At 37.6% G+C, this 20,842-nt stretch overlaps 1 protein-coding gene across 2 annotated transcripts in view; it reads right to left on the bottom strand.

Moving 5' to 3' along the window:
• The window catches only part of LOC134542940 (neuropeptide CCHamide-1 receptor-like), a 953,117-nt gene that overhangs the window by 738,226 nt on the left and 194,049 nt on the right, over positions 1-20,842 (bottom strand). Inside the window, exon 3 of one of the 2 annotated variants that reach the window (XR_010076868.1) lies at positions 4,191-4,308. The exons of the other annotated variant lie outside the window; for it this stretch is intronic. The gene's annotated coding sequence lies outside the window, so the exon portion shown is untranslated. Of the gene's footprint in view, positions 1-4,190; positions 4,309-20,842 lie in introns of those variants that run through there. 2 annotated transcript variants of the gene reach the window in all.

Genomic DNA, 20,842 nt, shown 5'->3' with positions numbered 1-20,842 from the left:
GCGGCATCCGCCACAGATGCCACAGATGGCAGCACCGTGGTTACACCTTCCGTTATTTTCACAAAAATTTCTCCCAACCGAAATGCCGCATAACGAGAACTGAGGTGTTACACACCAAAAATTATAGGGAGAATGAAAATTTGCGAGTTTTGCGCTGCAGCTGGTTCAGGAATTAGACTCGGCAAATAATTAATACGAGGATGTTGACTTACCCCCGTGCGAGTTGGATACGCGCGCGTCTTCTGCCGCGCGGAGGATGTATTAGAAGGGGGGGGGGGGGGGGGAGGGAAGATGCTCGGAAAGACGCCGAAAGAGACGACAAACGAGAAGCCCGGCAGGCGAGGAAGGACGATAACTTGGGAGCTGCTGCGCGGATGGGAAGTCTCCGTGGGAGGGGGAGAGGGAGAGAGACAGACAATTAAAGCACGCGTTAAAAGAACTCTCGGTGGGGCATCGTCCCGCGCGAGGCGGTGATGGAGGAGGTTGTGCTTGGTAGCGGGGAGGGGGGAGAATGGCTAGACTCCGCCGACGAGGAGACGTAAAAGGCTCCCGGCTACCGACCATTGTCCGCCGCACCAAGTTCCCACCGGTGTTACAACTGGACAGAGAGACGGAAGATCTGCAGTCTTTCCCCCCGCTGCAGTATGTACATTTGGACAAGAACCAACTACCTCTCCACTGAATGCTGACTTAAAAGAGACGTCTCAGCTAGTTTGCTGGTTATTCTATACTTCTTCGGTTGAGGATTTATGATTTAATTATAATAACCTGAATGGTATGTGGCTCAAATACAGGAGTATAACGACGTTGAAAAGTAATGTTGAAGTACAACGTGCCACAGAACGTGAAACCGAGAATAGTTGATGGGCAGGTAAATTAAGGTTCTGAACCAAAAAACAAATCTATAGATATTTTGACGTGACAACGTCTAATAAATCGATGAACGCCGGCTGGTACGCACGAAAAAGTGTCCCATTACGCACATTGTCACGTTACGCTCATTGTACGCTTGCGCCGCATCTGTATCTCTTCCACTCGATTGGAACAACCATCGCTTTGACTTTTTCGAGGCACATTAAACTTGAAACACTCCCATTCGTTTCCTACTTTTCCTATCATCGTCCTACCCTTAACAGAATAACACAGATTGGAAGAAGTTAAATAGCAAACATGTATAAAAGTTATAGTTAAAATAATCTCTTCGTTAAAGTAATAAACATATTTGAATTAATGAGTGCAAATAAAAGTAAATTTATCAATTAAATTGTAGATTTAATTTTACTCTTTCTTAGTATCCATACAAAATAGTGATAATTCAATAAAAATGATTCAATTTTATTCATAAAAGTATGCAATCATTTCATCAATGTTTTGTTATGACGTTGTCACGTTAAACTATCGTCCGTAAACTGACTTTACAGACAACCAATTTTTTTCGAAAGTTTTTAAATCACCACCCTGGACCAAATTATTAGACTTTGTGATAAATATTTCTTTCCACGTAATCATAAACAACACTACAGTTGATAAGAATTCAAAATTAAATGAAACATGCTATACATTCAAGGAAAAAATATTATTTATAAGACTTTGCTGCAAAAAAATTTTAATCGGGAAAATATTACTAGTCATACTGTAAAACATTCTAAACTAATTTAGCAAGTTATTAGTAAAGATGACTAACTAAAGCGAATAACTTGCTAGGGTAGCAAAGTAATTTTTTTACAGTGTGAATAGTCAAAGTTGCCAGATTAAAATTGTTGCAGCATAAGTCTTGTAGTAAATATTTTCCCCAAAAAGTAGATAATTTTTTATTTTATTTTGAATTGTTGTCGTTATATGGGTTATTTTGTCACAGTATCTAATCATTTGGTTTAGGAGGGGATGCAAAAAAAATAAAAATAAAAATGTCTTTCACTAGAATACTACGACACTTTTTGAATTTTGGTTATTTGATTTTAACACCATGATTAATATGTATATCAACTGTTTTCGGCTTGACGTTGAGTTATGAGACACAATGTATAGCTAAACTTCTGTCTCTTATACATATGTGCACACTCTTAACATGTAATGACTTCGGTGCCGCAGCTGTTAAAAAAATAAATAAATGTGAGTGAGTCATTCAGTACTTGCCAGTGAGTGTAACATCTAACCTCAGTAAAGAGCAAATCCGTGTATTCTCATGTTGCAAATACGCTTATAATACGAAAACTGGGACACGAAATTTAACGTAGAATTCTTAAAAATAATGCTAGGCGTGATAAATATACGCGAATTGTGTTTTCAACTACATTTATGAACGTGAATAACAATTAGTTTTCGCACACGCCGCCAGAATTTGCTGCCGGAGCAACTACGTCCATTATTGTATCATTTGATTAGCAGACCGAAATTTTAAACTATAATAATAAAATGGCTCCGATAAAAGCTAAATAAAAACTATAAAAAGAAAGATATCAAACCTCGGCTTTGGACCTGATTTTCGACAAGGAAATTTTTGAAGTTATACTTCTTTAGGCGCGTTATGAAAAAATGATGAGAGTAAAATTTTAAGATGCGCGCGCATCACTGTAACACAAAATTAACAGGTTGAAGCTGCGCGTGCACCATGTGTCGACATTTTCACAGGAAGATGGTGGACCCACGTATATGAACATAAACCCACATTAGGGGACATACAAAACGTATTGCTGTGCCAAATAAAACTTTATGATAGTGAAATTACCATGGAATTTATTGTGGTAAACTAAAATAGTCATAGCAAAGAGTAAATTCCAAGGTTTAAAAAAAACATTATTTTGGTATTACATCTAATATAATACACAATTTCCTCGTAACCTTCTGTCAGAGCAGTGGTTATACTGCCTGGTCAAAATGCTGAAGGGCCGTTGTTCAAAACTCGGCGGAAGGTTTTTTTTTTTTTACTTTTTTTTTGAAGTTATACTTCTTTAGGCACGTTATGAAAAAATGATGAGAGTGAAATTTTAAGATGCGCGCGCATCACTATAACACAAAATTAACAGGTTGAAGCTGCCCGCTAAACCGCTCATTGTCTCGAAAAAAAAGCTACCAACAAAATAGAAATAGAACCTCCATTAGTCGCGCATGTTGGCACGCTCGTCGCCTCTGATCACTGTTTTCATATTTATAATATTTATCCACATGTTTCTAGTTTCTACATTCACAAACGTGTTTTAGTTTCATACAAGTGCGAATTATATATGTGCTAATAAATTATATTCAGTAGCGATTTAAATTGAATATTTTGATTAATATTATTTACTATTCGTAAATATTAGTAAAATAAATTGTGCCTTTATACTTTTTTAAATGCTCCAATATAATTAAGATTAACTATCCGTATGTATTATTTATTGATATAAATTAAAATATTATTATTTAATATAATTAATACTAAATATTATTAAATTATTAATGTTAAATATTTATTATTGGTTATTTAATATTTACAAAAAAAGGAATAAATTTAATAAAACATTTAATAAATAATTTGTGATAAAAATTAAAATCGAACATCAAATGAAATATTAATTTTTAATATTTATTATTAAATTGAATAAATAATAAATATTTATAAAAATAAACGAACAAATTTAATGAAAACTTTTTGATAAAAATGAAAAGTGAATATTAAATTAAGAAAATAATAAATATTTTAAAAATGAATATACTTAAATTAAATTTTTGAATTTATTATTAAATTTATTTATTTTCTTTTAAAATATTAAATAATCAATAATAAATATTTAAAATTAAGAATCTTATAATATTTAGTACAAATTATTCTCTAAATTTTATTTATTTAATTTTTCAATTTTAAACTGAACTTTATTGACTGTGTTGACCATCTTTTTCCAGCTCTTTTATTATTTTATTATAATTAATAATTCAATTAAAAACTATTTTTAATGATGCCAAAGAAGATCAACTTCTCACGCGCGTACATACCTATGTACATTTTTTTAAAAATTTTTAAAAATTTTTTTTAAAATCCGGCTATCTTGTGACCTTTGTCGACTTTGGATCGCGCCATCCTCCGCAGATGGCAGCACCGTGGTTGTTAACACATTTCCGTCGCATGCGACTTCCGTCGCACTCACTAAATTAGTCGTTACCGCCAAATGCGGGAAAACAGGGAGCTAAGAAGTTACACGTGAAAATCTTGCCTGGTGTCTGCGCCGAAGAGACAGTCGTCGTTTCCCGAGACGACTCGCGAACACCTCGCTGGCTGCCCGTCGACGCGTCTCGCCGTCTTGGGAGGAGAAGGGTCGGACCTCTGACGCCCTGCAGACAGGGCCGTCAAGGGAATCCAAGGGCCTGAGGACAAACACTTTTTTCTTGGCCCCCCCTCACCATTACCTAATGCAATGACAACTTTTAAAACCCGACAATGCACACACACACACACACACGCGCGCGCGCGCGCGCGCGCGTGCTCGCTCGCTCGCTCCTTTTTTTTTTTTTTTTTTTTTTTTTAGAAATAATACTGAGTATTTCTTAACGAAAATTAATGCATAATATATTGTATTTTAATTGATATTTCATGTAAATTTTCTTTTGGACCATGGAAAAGATAATAGAATATCAAAAAAATTTGAATTTAGTTGGTTACACCGAGCTTATTAAGGGCCCCGCCTACCTGGGCACACATACGGTGTGTAGAGCTTCAGGAAAAACAACGCGATTTCAAAACTACTAAAGATATCCGAGTGGGGCCTATTTACGAATAGCATTTAAGAGTTCGCTGAGGACCGAAAAGTACTTTTAATTTCGGATTAAGTTTTTAAACTGTATTTTTAGAAGCGTTAAAATTCCTAAAACGCGTGTTTTCAGAGTAATTTTTAGGCATAAAACAATCAGTACAGATCCTTGAAAGCACTTAAGGGGCTTGCATAACACCTTTATCTTCATTTCTCGGCCATATAATGTTACGGTCAGCGCTCAAATTTCACAGTTATCCTGTGACGACGAGACGAATGCGCGCCAGTTCAGGTCCTTGCGCTTAGAGGCTATACCGCGCTAGAAGCACCAGCGAGCGTCGCGCTTATCATCCCGCCTCACTAACACACATACACCCCTGACGAGGCGGGCCCCTTAAGGGCTCCGCCTACCCGGGCAAACATACAGTGTGCAGAGCTTCAGGGAAAACAACGCGATTTCAAAACTACTCAAGATATCCGAGTGGGGTCCGCTTACGAAAAGCATTTAAGAGTTCGCTGAGGGCCGAAAAGTACTTTTGATTTAGGGTAAAGTTTTTAAACAGTATTATTAGAAGAGTCAAAATGGCTAAAACGCATGTTTTCAGAGTAAATTTTAGGCGTAAAACAACTGGTATAGATTCTTGAAAGCACTTAAGGGACTTGCATTACACCTGTATCTTCATTTATCCGCCATATAATGTTACGGCCACCGCTCAAATTTCACAGTTATCCTGTTACGACGAAAAGACTGCGCGCCAGTTCAGAGCCTTGCGCTTAGAGGCGACAAAGCGCTAGAAGCACCGGCGAGCGTCGCTCTTATCATCCCGCCTCACTAACACACATAAACCTCTGACGAGGCGGGCCCCTTAATATGCGCAGTTAATGCTGGTATTGGGGAAACGGTTTGCAAATAACCGCTGGAGGTTGCCGGGAAAACACAAAGGATAAAAATTCCCGGGTGAGAAATCTTCATTGAGAGAAATTGGTGCCGTGAAGGCTCGTAAAGGAACACTTTTTTTTTTTTTCCTGTGGTGAGGACTTCGGCCGTCGGCGGGACGCCTTTCCCACGGCGTGAGTTCCCGACGCGTCCGAACGGGATGGATGTTAATTTATTCGGACGACGTAGGCGATCGGGGGCCATTGCACTCCCCCCCTCCCCCCATTACACTTCTCCCTCGCAGCCCATGAACAGCAGGTGTCCCTCGCGCTGGAGCTGGGAGGAATTTTATTTCAGGAATAATAATAATAATAATAAAAGATTTTATTTTCCTTCCACCACGATATTCCTTTTCGTTCCCGGGCGCAGTCGTCGTTACCACACCTAATAGGCTTCAAACGATACGTGTATCCAGCTTTTATTTGCCGTTCATCTACGGATGAATGACTGAATGGATGAATTCTGTCGTCAACATCGAGTCCGTTAAAGACTCGGGCTCACACGACATATTGATCTTCGTTTTTTTCTCTCCCCATCTTTAGGTTTTTTAAGAAATATTTCTAAAATTTTATCTTGATACCTCCCTTACATTTTTCAATTTTTTTTTAACAGATGTTTACTTAGTGAAATATTATTGTTGCAAAAGTTGCACAAGTGATGATAGTTACGTATACTTGCGCGTCTTTTTTACACCCATGATATTACACAAAGTGAATATTTGTTGAAAATACTTGTGACAGAACATCGAATGCAAGACACGTGTTGGGTTAAAACTTTATAATTAGCCTTAAAAAAACGTTATGACGAAAAACAAATCTGATGTTGGACCCCGCTGGGAATCTGACCGCGGATCACCTTGTCGGAAGAAAGTGAACTGATCAAGTTTTAATTTTAAAATTTTTTATTTAATAAATGTTTGATTTGTTGGTGCCAACCATTTACAATCTATAGAGACAGGGGAGAAAATCGCGGCTTTATTTCGTGAAATGCTAAAATTCAAATAATTATAACTTTGTGTTCTGCTTCTGCTATTGGCTCACTGTTAATCTGGATGAATAAGTGCCAATTACAGACCTTCAATCAAATAAGTTTATCGAATCACAAGTTACCCAGTAGAGACGCCTCACAAGTCAGCAGCCAATGAACAAATGGCGTTAGCCCGAGTATGCATAGCATTGTGGAGTATATCCTGGAAATCACTGAACCCAAGAATTTTCCCAATCCAAATCCATTTTTTTTAAACATGTTTTTGATACTTTTACAGTTTCATTGACTTCCAAAACTCTGTGTAACAATTGAAACGACACAAATTCACACCCTTGCATTATACGGGACTCGAACCCAGGACTCCTCGCTCCGAGAGCCGACTGCGCTACGCAGATCGGCACGTAACCGCCTTGACACCACGGCTTTGACGAGAAGTGTAACAGCGCCACTGGTGTCTTTACCTACCGTATTTTCCGGTTAAGGCGGGTTTACGGTTGAAAAGCTTAAGAATTACTAGAGACCGGAAAAATTCGCGAATTCATTTCGCGATAGGCTAAAAATACAAATAGTTATACCTCACTGCTGCCTCTGCTATTGGCTCAAAACTCACCTGGATGACGCTGGGCCAATGAGAAACACCCAACCAAAGCTTTATCGAATCACAGGCTGCTACGCTGGGACGTCTCACACGACAGCAGCCAATGAGTGGGTGACATTTGACCGAGTGTACGTAGAACTACGGAGTTCATCCTGCAGGTCATTCAACCCGCGAATTTTTCCGGTCCCTAAGAATTACACACTTTTAACCTGTACGCCGACGAGAAAGCGGTTAAGTAATATGCAGTTTATGATTGAATTAGTGGTCGTTAATTCCATCCGATATGAACGGGGGAGAATGCAGCTATATTATTTAAGCTGAATTGTTTTATTCCTATGTATCGTGTGTATTTTGAAGTGCATTTCGATTTCGAATCGTTGCTGACTGATGTTTTGTTCAATGCAACAGTTTTATTCATGGTGAAATCAATTGGTTATGTACCTACTTGAAATACCAGACACATGGCTACGATTGAACCTAAAAATTTCAACATTTCATCTCTTTACTTAGAATTCGTACACAATTCAGAATCCAAGATATTAAACTTTAATATGTAACTACTAGTTCATGTAATGCTGATATAATTTATTCCAGACCACCATAAAATGGCTTTACAGTTAAAAATATATATTCATAGATTGTAAATACTTTTTATATTCTCATTAATATAATAATACAAATTAACCATTAAACACATCAGAATGATTAATTTTCGATATCTTAAAACAAAATAAATATTCCAATCACATCTTTTTTTCTAATGTTTCGTGCAATTTTCTTTTAAGTATCTTATCATTTCTTGACATACTAATAATTCTGTATTTCAAACTCTTTTCGTACTACGTCATAAATTGTTTTCCCAACGAAAACGACAACGAAATATTTCGCGTAAGCAACACTTTCTAATGTGCTCTAATTGGCACTTCCCATGGTTTTCAAGGAAAAATATTAACTATAAACATCTTGGTTGAGTCTTAAGTCAACGCATGATTCGCACACGACCCGTCAAAACTCCTACACGACAATCATAAATCATTCCACTACGGAGACTCATATGTTAATTACGCGACTAATTCTTAATTTTCAATCGTTAACCCACCTTTAAAGCTCAATATATTACGCTATGTTGCAAGTTTCTCGTAGGCAGTCTCTTCTTTAAGACTGTCTCACACGCCATGTTGACTTTTTCTTAGTTCTTACTTTTATTCAAGGGTTCTATCTAAAAATATTTCTCGATGACTCCCGTGCATTTGTTCTTGTGCTGTAAATATTTTCTAAAGCGATTCACTTAGTGTAACATCATTAGTGTAAAAAATCGCTTAAGTGACGATAATTAAGAAAACTTGCGCGCATTTTTACACCCATGATATATTACACTTAGAGTACTCAATAAGAAATAAAAATCAAACAAGACAAGCCAGTAAAATAATGCTTTTCCATTTTATCTATACTACAACTGTGATCTTGCTGATAAATTGCTTAGTTGATTATGTTCATGTTCTTTCGTAAAAGAGCAACAGAAGCACCCCAAAATAACCCAAATGGCTCACTAGCAAAAAAAAAAAAAAAATATTCGGGCATGACCTTTCAGCAACTGATTTTTCCCCCCTCTACTTTTTCACCGATTCGAGGAATTGCAGTTTGTTAATCATAATCTGTCTGTTTGCTTGAAAGTGATTATTAAAAATACCATTATAATATTAAGGGAGAAATGGAAAGAACAATTCTGAGGGAAATTCTGACGAAATTACGAGGAATATCGGAGATAAATAAATTATAGACGGAATGATAAGAATGGAAAAAGTTTCACGACGAATAATAAGTCCATCTAAACCGCCATTTATGTTCTATACTACAGTGTATCTGAATTATAGAAATTTTTTGTAGTACGAGCCGATGAACACGACGACAAGAGTTGTTAATTTTAAGTGGTTCCTTTCGTAAAAAAAAAACTATTTAAGAGGCTCTCTTATTAGGCAATCATATGGTGCACTAAGCTTCATAATAAAACCACGTGATTATAAAAATGCTCAACATATGGAAAACAAAATGTTATGGGATATTGGATGTACGTAATGGGATATGTTTACGAAAAACATTTAAAGAACACGATAAATAATTTTTAAACACGAAACACTCAAAAAAGATTCTTGAAAGCACCCAAGGGCCTTGCATTACACATTAGTCTTCATTACTCCGCCATACAATGTTATGGCCTTGCGCCTTAGAGGCGATACCGAGGCAGAAGAACCAGCGAGCGTCGCACTTACCATCCCGCCGAACCAACACAAACACACTCCTGACTGGCGAGTGCAATCCTTTTGTCCAGCTAATGACCTTGGCTCGGCTCTCACCTGTTCTCTTGCGTCATTTCCTGTTAGTCAGAGTGGCTTTAGTGGTACGGGGGGAGAGGGGCAAGGGAACTTAGAGGTCACCCCGCTTGTTATGCGCTGTCATGTCCGACAAGATAGTCTGGACCTCGTGGTGGAAGCCCGACGCACAAGTAGGCGAAACTGAGGGTTTCCGTCGTAAATTATGAACCACAAGGTAGGTAAGACGTTCATTCAGAAACTATTGTAACTTCCCCCCACTCCTCCCCCCAATTATTCCTTCCAGTTTCCTCTGACAAAAATTTTATCCAAGTTGCAAACAAAAGGGGAATATGGAATTCAGACCGCCTCTCTTCCTCCTCCAATTTTTTTACCATATCACTAAATTAATTTTAAAAAACCTTATGCCTTCTCATACCAAATTCAAAGCTTCGTGATTTGCCGTTCTGTGTTCCTAAGATATTATAGTTTCAAGACTTGTGTTTCTGAACCATGACACTTCTAATTTGTATGTTTATAACTTATGATAGCTCTAAGTTATGGAATTTTCCTTGAGGATATGTTATGAATTTTTTTATTTGTGACTCTAAGTAAAACAACAAAAACTCCTGCAATTAGATTCTCCGCTGGGCAGAGATTGAACCTCGTTCGTGGTCTGTGTGCCAGGTGCTGTAAGTTCACTAACATAATTTCACGTAACTGTAAATTGTTTCATGAGCTATTTCTTTTACTGCTGTATCTTTAATTTTTTTTTTTTTTTTGCTAAAAACAGTTTGTCGTATGATCCAGGGTTCCCGTGGACTGGGAAAATTTGTTAAACAGGGAAAACTCAGGGAATTGAAAAGGTTTATTTAAAACTTGGAAAACACTGGGAAACTGAAAAAATGCTGGTTACCAAACTGGATTAGTATTATTAATACTAGTTTATGCCTTGAATTTATTTAAAAAACTGTCTATTTAAATTAAAAATTCACATGTAGTTGAAAAACCATCTGTTAGAAAGGTCCCATTGTGCATCAGTAACAATACAAAAACAATAACAGAATCTGCACGATTAGACAGAATTAGAATCTGCACGATTTGACAGAATTCGTTAGGGTAGGGTTTTGTCAACTATGTATTTTAATTTTTGGCTATAAATTATTAAACCTCTATAATAACCTATTTCTTAGAACGAAATAGAATTCAATGATACTCTTTTACAATAATGTCAAATACTAATTTGATAGGTTAAAATTACTTTTTTAAAAAAAAAGAAACGTTATTTACAAAAGGGATTTCTGAAATATATATAGTTTGATTACAATTTATTTAAGAATTGGCTAGTGATTTATTTATGGCCTAAGTCTTGGTGGGCCAAAAAAAGGTCCGATGTCTATTAGGTTTGTTTCATGTAAGATCCTGAAAGTGACTTACAATGGCTGCAAATGACTGCAATCTCTAGGAGAGGGGCTGGAACCAGTAGCGTGTGTGAAAAATCTGTGCCCGCCTTCCTTCGGCCACTCGTTCGGTTGCGATGCAGCAGGCAGGGCTTAGTGGACAGACATTGCCGAACCATTATATCACACAACCTTTTATTTCTTTCACCCAACACTCCTCCATCTGACCTTGGGAACCATTCGCTCGCCTGGAAAACTGTAATTGTACAGCAAGCAACAAATATTCTACGATTTCAATGGGCGTACCAGCGCAGCGTAGAATTATGTACCACGTGAAGCCTTCCATCTAGAGTTATTTCTCGGAAAAACCATCAGCAAAGAGTTTTATGTACGTATTTTAATAGGAATTAAACATATACGTAATATAATGGAATTTATTTTTGTTATCCTTACAGGAATTGTCTTGTAAAAATTAAAAAAATAAGTAAAATTGAGATATTTATTTCAACCAAATAATATAAATGAATATGAAGGAAATAATGTGGACACATCTGGGTTCGAGTACTCACGGTAGCAACTAATCTACATAAAGCACTTTAGAACTGGTTTACTTAGAAAGTTAGTATTACAACGTCTACCATAAAGATTTCAACATAAATACCATAGTCGTTAATATCCACTTAAAATTATATATATATATATAATAGTACCTACAAGCCTGGCTAAGTGTCTTTAAAGAAGTGTCATAGGGTCATAAATGTGCTTAACAGAAGAACAGTCTTGAATGTGTAGTCGTGATTTGAAAATGAGCTACACTTTACAACACTTTTTGAGTTTATAAGGTGCCGTACCTACTCGCTCGCGCCTTGAGCCTGTTAGCAATCTTTAAGGTAATTTACGGTTAAGGCTTCTAGAAAGATAGAAAAAAAAGTGGCGTAGTAAAGTGTGATTGATGGGCTGCGAGCTGCAGCCAGGAACGGGCGTATCCGCGGCGTTTTGGCCGACGAACGAGCGGGTTATAGGCGCGCGCCCGGTGAAGAGGTCTTTTAGGCGGCTGTTCCCCTCCGGGAAGGCGTTGGCACCAAAAAGCCGTCAGGCCGAATACGTTAACGTCTTGTCTTGACTGGGGGGGGGGGGGGGGGGGGGTGTGTGTGTGCAAGGATTGGCGAAGAAGTTGGCGGCTGTAAAACGACGCCGTGGTCCAGCCTCGGGGAGTCGCGAGCGGTGCGGTCCAATTTTGGTTTTTTTTTTTGGGGGGGGGGAGGTGTGGAGGGAGGGGGAGAAAACACACTCTGCCGCGGCGCGCGCGACGCCCTTCAGTTTTTACGCGCGGCGGGTTCTGCAGAGTTCGAGGACCGGTTTGTGTGTGTTCGGCTTAAAACACTCTCGTCTCGGCCCCGCGGGCCCCGGCGAAAATTGGCGTTTACGAGCGGGACGTTAAGGCGGTTTCGGAACGAGGACCATTCCCTTTCGGTCCTCGGCTTCTCCGCGATCCCTGCTCGCTCGCGATTGTCGTGACCCGTCGTACGCGAACCCCTTGCGATCTCTTTATCGGCGGAGCTGCGCGCGGACCCCAATCGCAAAGCGCACGCACTCCTGCGCGTCAGTACACCGTCGGAGATTACAGCCAAGTTACGGACTTTTCATCGAAGAATTTAACTCAAATAAACGAATGGTTCTTTGTAATTTCAAACTGCGCCGTATTTCGACTTTTGAGCTGTATGTTTCGTTCTAAATAAAGGTACACACACACACACTTTGGACAAAAGAAGAGTGTTATTACTGTAGACTTGACCATTATTTTTTAATGTTTTGTTACTATACCAAGACTATTATTTTGGATTCATGTTAAAAGTAAGTGAACTCAGTATCCGTAAATTTACAAAGAAAGCCGTTAATTAATGAAGATCCCTGGGTAATTTGCAAAAAAGCGTTCTTCGTAAATAGAAGGTGATAAGTTTTAACAGTCTATACATATCTCGGACCGCCGTAACACTGCCATTTGTTTGCTGTTCGAAATGAGGCCTGTGCAATTTACTGCTACACGTGAAATAATTATCTTCGCTGGGAACAGAATTTTACTGGAATACATTTCGAGAATTTTTAATTTGGTTTTTTAATAAATATTTTCTATAATTATGGGTTCCGAATTTTAACCACAAACATTCCTGAGGTATATTTACACTACCTGCACGTTTCCAAGTTCTTAATTGGCAATATTACTTAATTTTAAGTAGACATATTCTCTGAAAATTATTTGTAAATATTCAAATACTGTTTACAGAGTAAAACCACCCAATTAAAAATATCTAATCACTCAGCGCGCTAAATTTATCTGATTAACTTTGACAAATATTGAAATGCAAGCCATTTTTACGAATTTACATTTTCTTTTTTGTGTTTATTTCTGTGTTTTCATCATTCGTAACCCTAATTCGGGCGCGAAAACAGAAGACTTAAGCCCCGTTAGAAAAACAGTAAAATATTAACCGCCACTATGACGTTTCATGGAACCTTGATACACTTAATAGCTGTTCGACTACACACAATTTTTATTATTTTCCCTTTTTCACATTTTTACACAATCACACAATGTTCCAAACGAAATAAATAAAAAACAAAAGAAAACTTGTTTGTTACTGATTTATGTCTGCGTGCAGTATTCTTGATTTAGCTATAATATTTCACTTAAATATACTTCAATATGTACCTAATAGTTATTGCAGCTCTAACGTGCAGTGGAAAGCATACAGACATAGCGCGATCATTTTTGGTTCAAATTGCGTGCGAGAAAGCGTACAAAATAAAAGAGGCACAGTGGTAAGTTTACATAAACGTTTTTTCCCCCAAAAAATATTCGGAATTTTAGGGTAAACGTTTAATTGCGGCGTCTGGAACCTAGAATCACAGATTGACTGTTCACCAGTTGAGTGAACAAGTTCAGTTTGCCACACAACGCGCTTGTTCGGTTAAAAAAAAGGCTAAGCATTTACGATATAACACAGCACAAATAACCTGTCAACATAATGTACGTAACTGGGCTCAACGAGTCATGCCGTCTCTCTACCTGCTGATTGGCCAACAAATTTCTATTGTTCGTAGCCGTGCGCGCCATCATTCAAGCACGTCGGAAAGTGTGTGCGGAGAACGGGGAGGGCGTATGGGGTTACGAAGTCCGTCTTTTGTCGGTAAGGCACGCCGAAACGCCGAAAGCAGTGATACAACAATCAACAGAGTGCTTTAATAGATTGCTCCCCGCCGCAGTTAGGCCTCTAATGGCACCGCACAGACCACTAATTACTGCAACACACACAGCACATTACTCACGCTCAATGATAAGATAGCGATCATTTTTCCACTGTAGTTTTTTTTATACCTAAAGCGCCGTAGGTTACTTACACAGGCATCTGTAGAAATTTTATCTGAGCGATATCTTGAATTGTATGTTTAAGACGATTTTATAACTTATATTTTATTTAAAAATGTCAATTAGCATCGCGTCAGTCTAAAACAATTTTTCAGTCACCCCTCCAAAATATCTTAGGAGGTGATTCATTAGGAATGTCGAGGTACAGTTTATATAAGACACCATAGCGTAGTTCAGTTCCGAAGAGTGATGCGCGCTTTTAATGTGCCAAATATCAAAAACTTAAATAATTAATTAGAAATTTTTTTTATCCCCGAACAATGTTTTGTGCTATTCATAGTTCTTTACTCTGTTAATAAACGTTTACTAACACTCCCTCCCCTTTATTAATAATAATAACAGGTGACCCTTTCTAATTGCTAACATAGTTTCTACGATCCTTTTTTATGTATGTGTGGAAGCCGTTTAACTGAAATTTATGACCTTATAAAAATATCCCTCAGGTTGAAACTGCCTAGAACGAACATTTATTTATTCGTACCACAGATGAAAAACTTTTAGTGGCAATGGTACAGTGTAGGCAATATTTGTATGTACATCCATAATCTCGCATAACCAGCAGTCCCTTTACATATTAAATTTTACTTTTAAGGACACAAAGTGCGATTCAAACGTTTTCTGCTAAATGGTTAAAGGTGGCGGGCTGTCCAGTGTTCAATTAGGCTCTTAATCATTTGAATTATGCTTAAATAGAATTTTCTACCAGAATAGTTTTACCTCAGCGATCACGGTGACCGACACTTCCATTTGTAACGTCGGTTCGTGACATTCGCTTCATTTTGCGAATATGTGGACATATTACTCCCCCCCTCCCCCCTCCCCCCCACGGCGAAAGTTTCAATACGCGGTGCACATAAAAAAAACAATTCTGTAAAATTACAGAGGATTCTTTTAGAAACCATTTGCCATGAAACAGTTTATAATACTAAAAGAAATATACTGTAAATTTGTACAACGCATGGCTATGGTTATTTTAGCATATATGAAGTACGTTTTTTTTTCGAGATATACCTAGTATTTATTCCGAAAATTGGGGCATAATTTTATGTTAAATGATGTTTCAATCAAGCATTTTTTTAAAATGAAAACAATAATAGAATTTCCAACAATTTCATTTTATTTTGTTCCACATTGCTTTTTAATATGCGCATTTTATACTGGACAGCTATTCAGGGAATGGTTTACAAATAATTTTAACTACCGGAGATAGTGGGACAACACAAAGCACAAATGACCGAGTAAGAACACTATTTTTTAGGGATACACTTATTTTTCACGTAAATGTACAAATTAAAAATAACTCGTGAGTTTGCATGAATATTTCTGTTCCATTTACAAAATAATTGCAGCGTGGAAGTCGAACCCAGATTTTTCGCAAGCGAGAAACGATGCGAACGTTGCTGTGAGCCAGTGGATATTTTTTTTTTTCTCAGGATGTTCCCGTTTATCCCCACCATTATTTCAGACACACAGTCACCTTTCATTCACCACTGGAATTTAAGAAGTCCTTTACTGCGGGGGCCAGCTTGCGCTTGAAAAAAATTCATTGTGTAACGAGAATGTTAAACGTAATCCTGCGGGCCCTGCTTGGAAATATTACAGATATTCGCCTCTGCCTTCGATAGTCTCTAACGACCTCGATTCTGACGAGATGTTATGGCCGATACATTTTAATTTTGTAGCTTCAGTGGAATCATTGAAGTGATTCATTTCGCGGCTTGAGTGAAATCATTGAAAGTGATTCATTTCTCGGCTTTAGTGGAATAATTGAAAGTGATATACACTATAACAATGTAAACTAAACACTACTACACAGAAAACATGTTTTTGTACTTCCACAACAGATTCCTTTGGAAATAAGTAGCCAAGAAATAATTTGTAGAACTACCATAAAACGACTGTAAAGTTTTAAAACATATTGCTATGGTTATTTTTTCATAAAAAATTATGGTTTTTGAAAAAAATATTGAATATTTCTTGTCGCTCTTGCGAAAATTGTTGCATATTTATAATTTTGATGGTTTATAATAGCATTAAATGTTTTTTTTTCAAACCACGGAAAATGCAATAGAATATTTTATAATTTAAATTTATTTTGTCATTTTGTCTTATTATAGTTATTAATGTGTGTAGTTAATACTAGAAACCTATTTGGGGAACAGTATACAAATAACTCTAGCTAATGTAGGAACTGGGAAAATACAATGCTTAAATGCCCAGGCGAGAATCCGAACCCAGTAGTAATGCGAATGTATAATTTTTTTTTTGTTATTGTAGCGATACAATTGCTTTCAAGTAATTGCGCAAATTTACAAACATTTGTAATTTTATATGATGATTTCAGTGTTTGGAACGAGAGTTGTGATGGGGCGCACAACACGTTCTCACCGTCAGTGTCTGCTTGGTAATGACGTGCATCTTCACTTTAACCTACCCCTTCCCTAGACTGCCTGCCTGCCGACTCGACACCTACAGGCGTCAGCTGGCGAGACCTCATTACATAGCCATGCATATTCATGTGGCGAGGGTTCCCCCCCCCCCTCTACCTCCCTGTCAAACACCCTGCTCGATAACGACTGGCAGATTATCAGGGGGATGACTTGCGTTCCGACCCGCTCGCATAAAAAAAAAAAATAACCTGACGCGCGCGCAAGACGCTCCAACTAGCGATCTGACTGTCGCGCGCCGCTGAAGATTGACGCCACGTCAAGTCCACAGCCGAGGAGCACGTTGACGACGGGATTCTCATGTACCTCCGAGGACTGTTCCCTGAATCAAGCATGGTCGTTAGTAGGGGTAAGGCCTTCCAGTCCTCCCCATCCTGAGCACAAGCGAGGCCTAAGGAACATTTAGGCCACTCAGAAAAAAAAAGATTCCTAAGAAATAGATCGCACAAGAAATATTTTGTGTTGAACACACGGCTATGGTTATTTTTTGCATATATGTAATACGCTTTTCGAGATAATACTTAATTTTTACTACCAAAATTGGCGCATAGTTTTATATTTTAATTGATTTTAGCTACATTCAAGCACAATATTTTTTTTTAAACCATGGGAAAAAATTATCCAAGAGTTTGCCTTTATTTTTTTTTTATTAGGCTTATTAATTTGCGTAGTTAATACTGAAGAGCTATTCAGAGAACAGCTTACAAATAACTTTTAACTATAGGAGGTACTGGGACAACCAAAAGCATAAATGCCCGGGTAATAATTCGAACACATTAATACTGCGAACACGATTTTGCAGTGATACAGTTGTTTTCATGTAAGAGTACAAATTTATACAAGATCTGTGATTTGTCATGAATACTTCTGTTCCAGTTACCAAAACAAATTTACAGTGTACGCCCCCCCCCCCCCCCCCCCCGCCTTTTCCCACCTTCCTTCAGCAGCTACCCCTTGTGGTTACCCAGAATGCATTGGGATGATATCCCCCTCACTCCTTTTGCCCATGCCGAAGTACCTTAAGCCACTCCTATGCTTAGGCTGCCGGGGTATAATCGGTCCCCTTTCCTTTGTGACGTCAGCCCAGAGGTCTCTAGTACACTGATCACTTCCAGAACCACTCCGCGTCAGTTTCATAAGATTGTTTCCTATGTTCCCTCACGTCAAATATAACCTTGAACAAAACAAAAGTTGAAGCGACACTGAAACGGATTGCGCAGTTGGAAACGGATTTTTTTTTTTTGGGGGGGGGGGGGTAAGGTTAATGCATTTCTCTATCGGTAGCTTGCGTTACTGTTAGACGATAAAGCAAAGTCCTTTTCATGTGATGTTTCTCAAATTAGACAGTTCTCAACAGAAGTACCAATTGTTCTACTTTTCCTTCTTCCACTTTTGGTGAGTAAACAGTGTTTGTAGAAAAAATGTCACTTGATTGTCGTGTTCGTACGTAAAAAACAACTAAAAAAGCTCTGCAAGGACATTTGGGGAATTGGTAACACTAGTACTACTTTTGAAAACTTTCAGATTTGAAACAAGTTATACATGATACAGACTATAACTAGCTAGAAACGATGAATTATTTTGGAACTCCATGATAATTTTTGAAACATTGTAACTTGTTTGAGGTTTATTGGCTTGTGGATTTTAGGGGAGTCAAAAGTAATGAGTTCACGAACGTTTCGGCTGGCATTTTGATCGCCATCATCAGGGTAAGTCTTCTACTGAGAGTGTTGGCAGTCCCTTAAGATACTTTCACCTGAGAGGTGGTTTTTTTTCCTGATTGGCTGTAGCTGTGGACCAGTCATAGGCTTCTTTCCTTTTTGTTTGTTGAATTTTTTTTGGCTAAACGATAGGCTTCTGAGATTGGTTGGAGCTGTTAGCCAATCAGTGACCACGTCTCTTTTGGTTAGCTGGGCTATCTGACTAATCAGATGCTATCTGGTTTATTTTCGTCTGAATGCATTGCATGGTTCTGCTAAATTATTAGGCATCCTCCCTGTAATGGTGTTTCGATGTTTCATTGCTCCCTAATTGGCCGATTGACAAAACCACACAGCCAACCAGAAGAGTTTTATGCCTCTGATTGGGCCACAGATTTAGCCAATCTGGAAACACTAAATTTAAGAGGCTCTTCTAGTCAGGGGTGTATTTGTGTTAGTGAGACGGGATGATAAGTGCTACGCTCACTGGTGCTTCTCGCGTGGTGTAGTCTTTAAGGCTCTGAACTGGCACCATGTCTTCTTGTCGTGTCATACTAGGCATTGTTATTGCCATATTTAATTGTAATTTTTCTTCCTTTTAAAAGTTCAGGTTTAAACTTTACTTTCACGTTTTTATATATTTTTGAAGAAAACTAATTAAATTCAAATTCGATAGGCAATTACTTTGGTTTATACCATGTATATTTTATTTCACATTTGTATGTAATTTACTAATACTTTTGATAAAGTCATAACAATATAAATTGTTTTTTAGTTGATTGAAATATTTAATGTATTTTATTTTTAAAGTGTATATTTTAGGGAGAGGGTGGACCGGGGGAGTGTGGACCAAACGTTTTCCTCCAGAATGCTGTGAAGTAATCTAAATTGTTGTTCACAGCTCGAGGAAGCAGTTTAAATATTAATAAAGGTGGTAAACTCACGTGTTCACTGATAGATGAATACGAATACGATAATACGAACACGCGAATTCGAATATTTTACATATTTGCGGATAATAACACGTGAATAATAATATTTTATTAATATTCTCTAATATTCGAACATGAGAATATTCACACGAAATTACGAAAACAACTGTATTCGAAATCCCACCTGTAAATACTAATGTATTAGTAATCATAGAATATAATTTTTTCGGGAATACATTCGTATTCGTAATCACGAATACGAATAAATATGCCAATCTCTAGCCTTTTTAAATTTTCTAAAAACAGTTTAAAAACGAAATACGGAAACAGAACCTATTATCCGCCCTCGGCACCCTCAGTATTCCTAAACACTGTTCATCAACATACGCCACTCTGATATCTTGGGCAGATTTTAAATCGCGTGGAATTTTTCCGAAGCGCCGCACACCGTATGTGTGCCCAGGTGGGCAGGTTCCTTAAGGAAAACTTAAGGCGCAGTATTTCCAATCGCGACATGCGGATAACGCAAACACGATTGCGCCGACCAGGCGTCCTGAACGAGGGCGCCACGTACATTATGCAGCATTTTTATCTCTCTTCATTTTCCTGTGCAGCGAAATTTAAACGTACAATTGTACGTTTAATGACCAGGTAGTTTTGCAGTTGTAAAACAGGCGCAGATCCAGTTGCTCATTCCGCTTCCAGTCTCGAGGTGTTTGCAAGTGGGTAATAAATAAAAACTGTATCGGGGCATGCAGTCACAAATTGCAAAAGCTTATTTCTCGCATGTGTAACGAACACGATCTGCAGTTGTGAGGGTCCATAAATATGAATGTAATGTTTTAGCTACGATAAAAAAATTAGAATTTTACTTAATATTGCAAATAAAAATGCTTGAAAAGGTGTTAAAAATCGATATTTCTTTCCCTCACATACAGCAATATTACTCTCACAGTTAAAAGTTTTTTTTTTTTTAAATCGCACCTAAGTAATAGGTTTACAAACGTGACACTAATAAGACTAAAATAACGTATTTGCGTATGACACAATTTTTTTTTGTATGTCATGCAGTAATAATGCCAGGAAGATATAAAAAAAAATTATGTTCTTTTACAAAAGATTCCTTTGGAAACAAGTTGCCAAGAAATTTTGTGTAATACTACAAGAAAGATATTGTAACTTTGTACAACACATTGCTATGGTTATTTTCGCATAAATGAAATACGTTTTTCGAGATAATACTGAGTATTTTATTACGAAAATTGGCGCATATTTTATGTTTTGATTGATGTTTCAACTAAGCATACCTATTAAGACATGAAAAATAATAGTATAGTCATAATTAAACTTTATTTTGTTTTATTGTGCTTATTAATGTGCG

The sequence above is a fragment of the Bacillus rossius genome (genome assembly GCF_032445375.1).
Source record: "Bacillus rossius redtenbacheri isolate Brsri chromosome 9 unlocalized genomic scaffold, Brsri_v3 Brsri_v3_scf9_2, whole genome shotgun sequence".
NCBI lineage: Eukaryota > Metazoa > Arthropoda > Insecta > Phasmatodea > Bacillidae > Bacillus > Bacillus rossius.
Note: the sequence above shows the minus strand (reverse complement) of the source record. Positions and strands in the feature narration are given on the sequence as shown.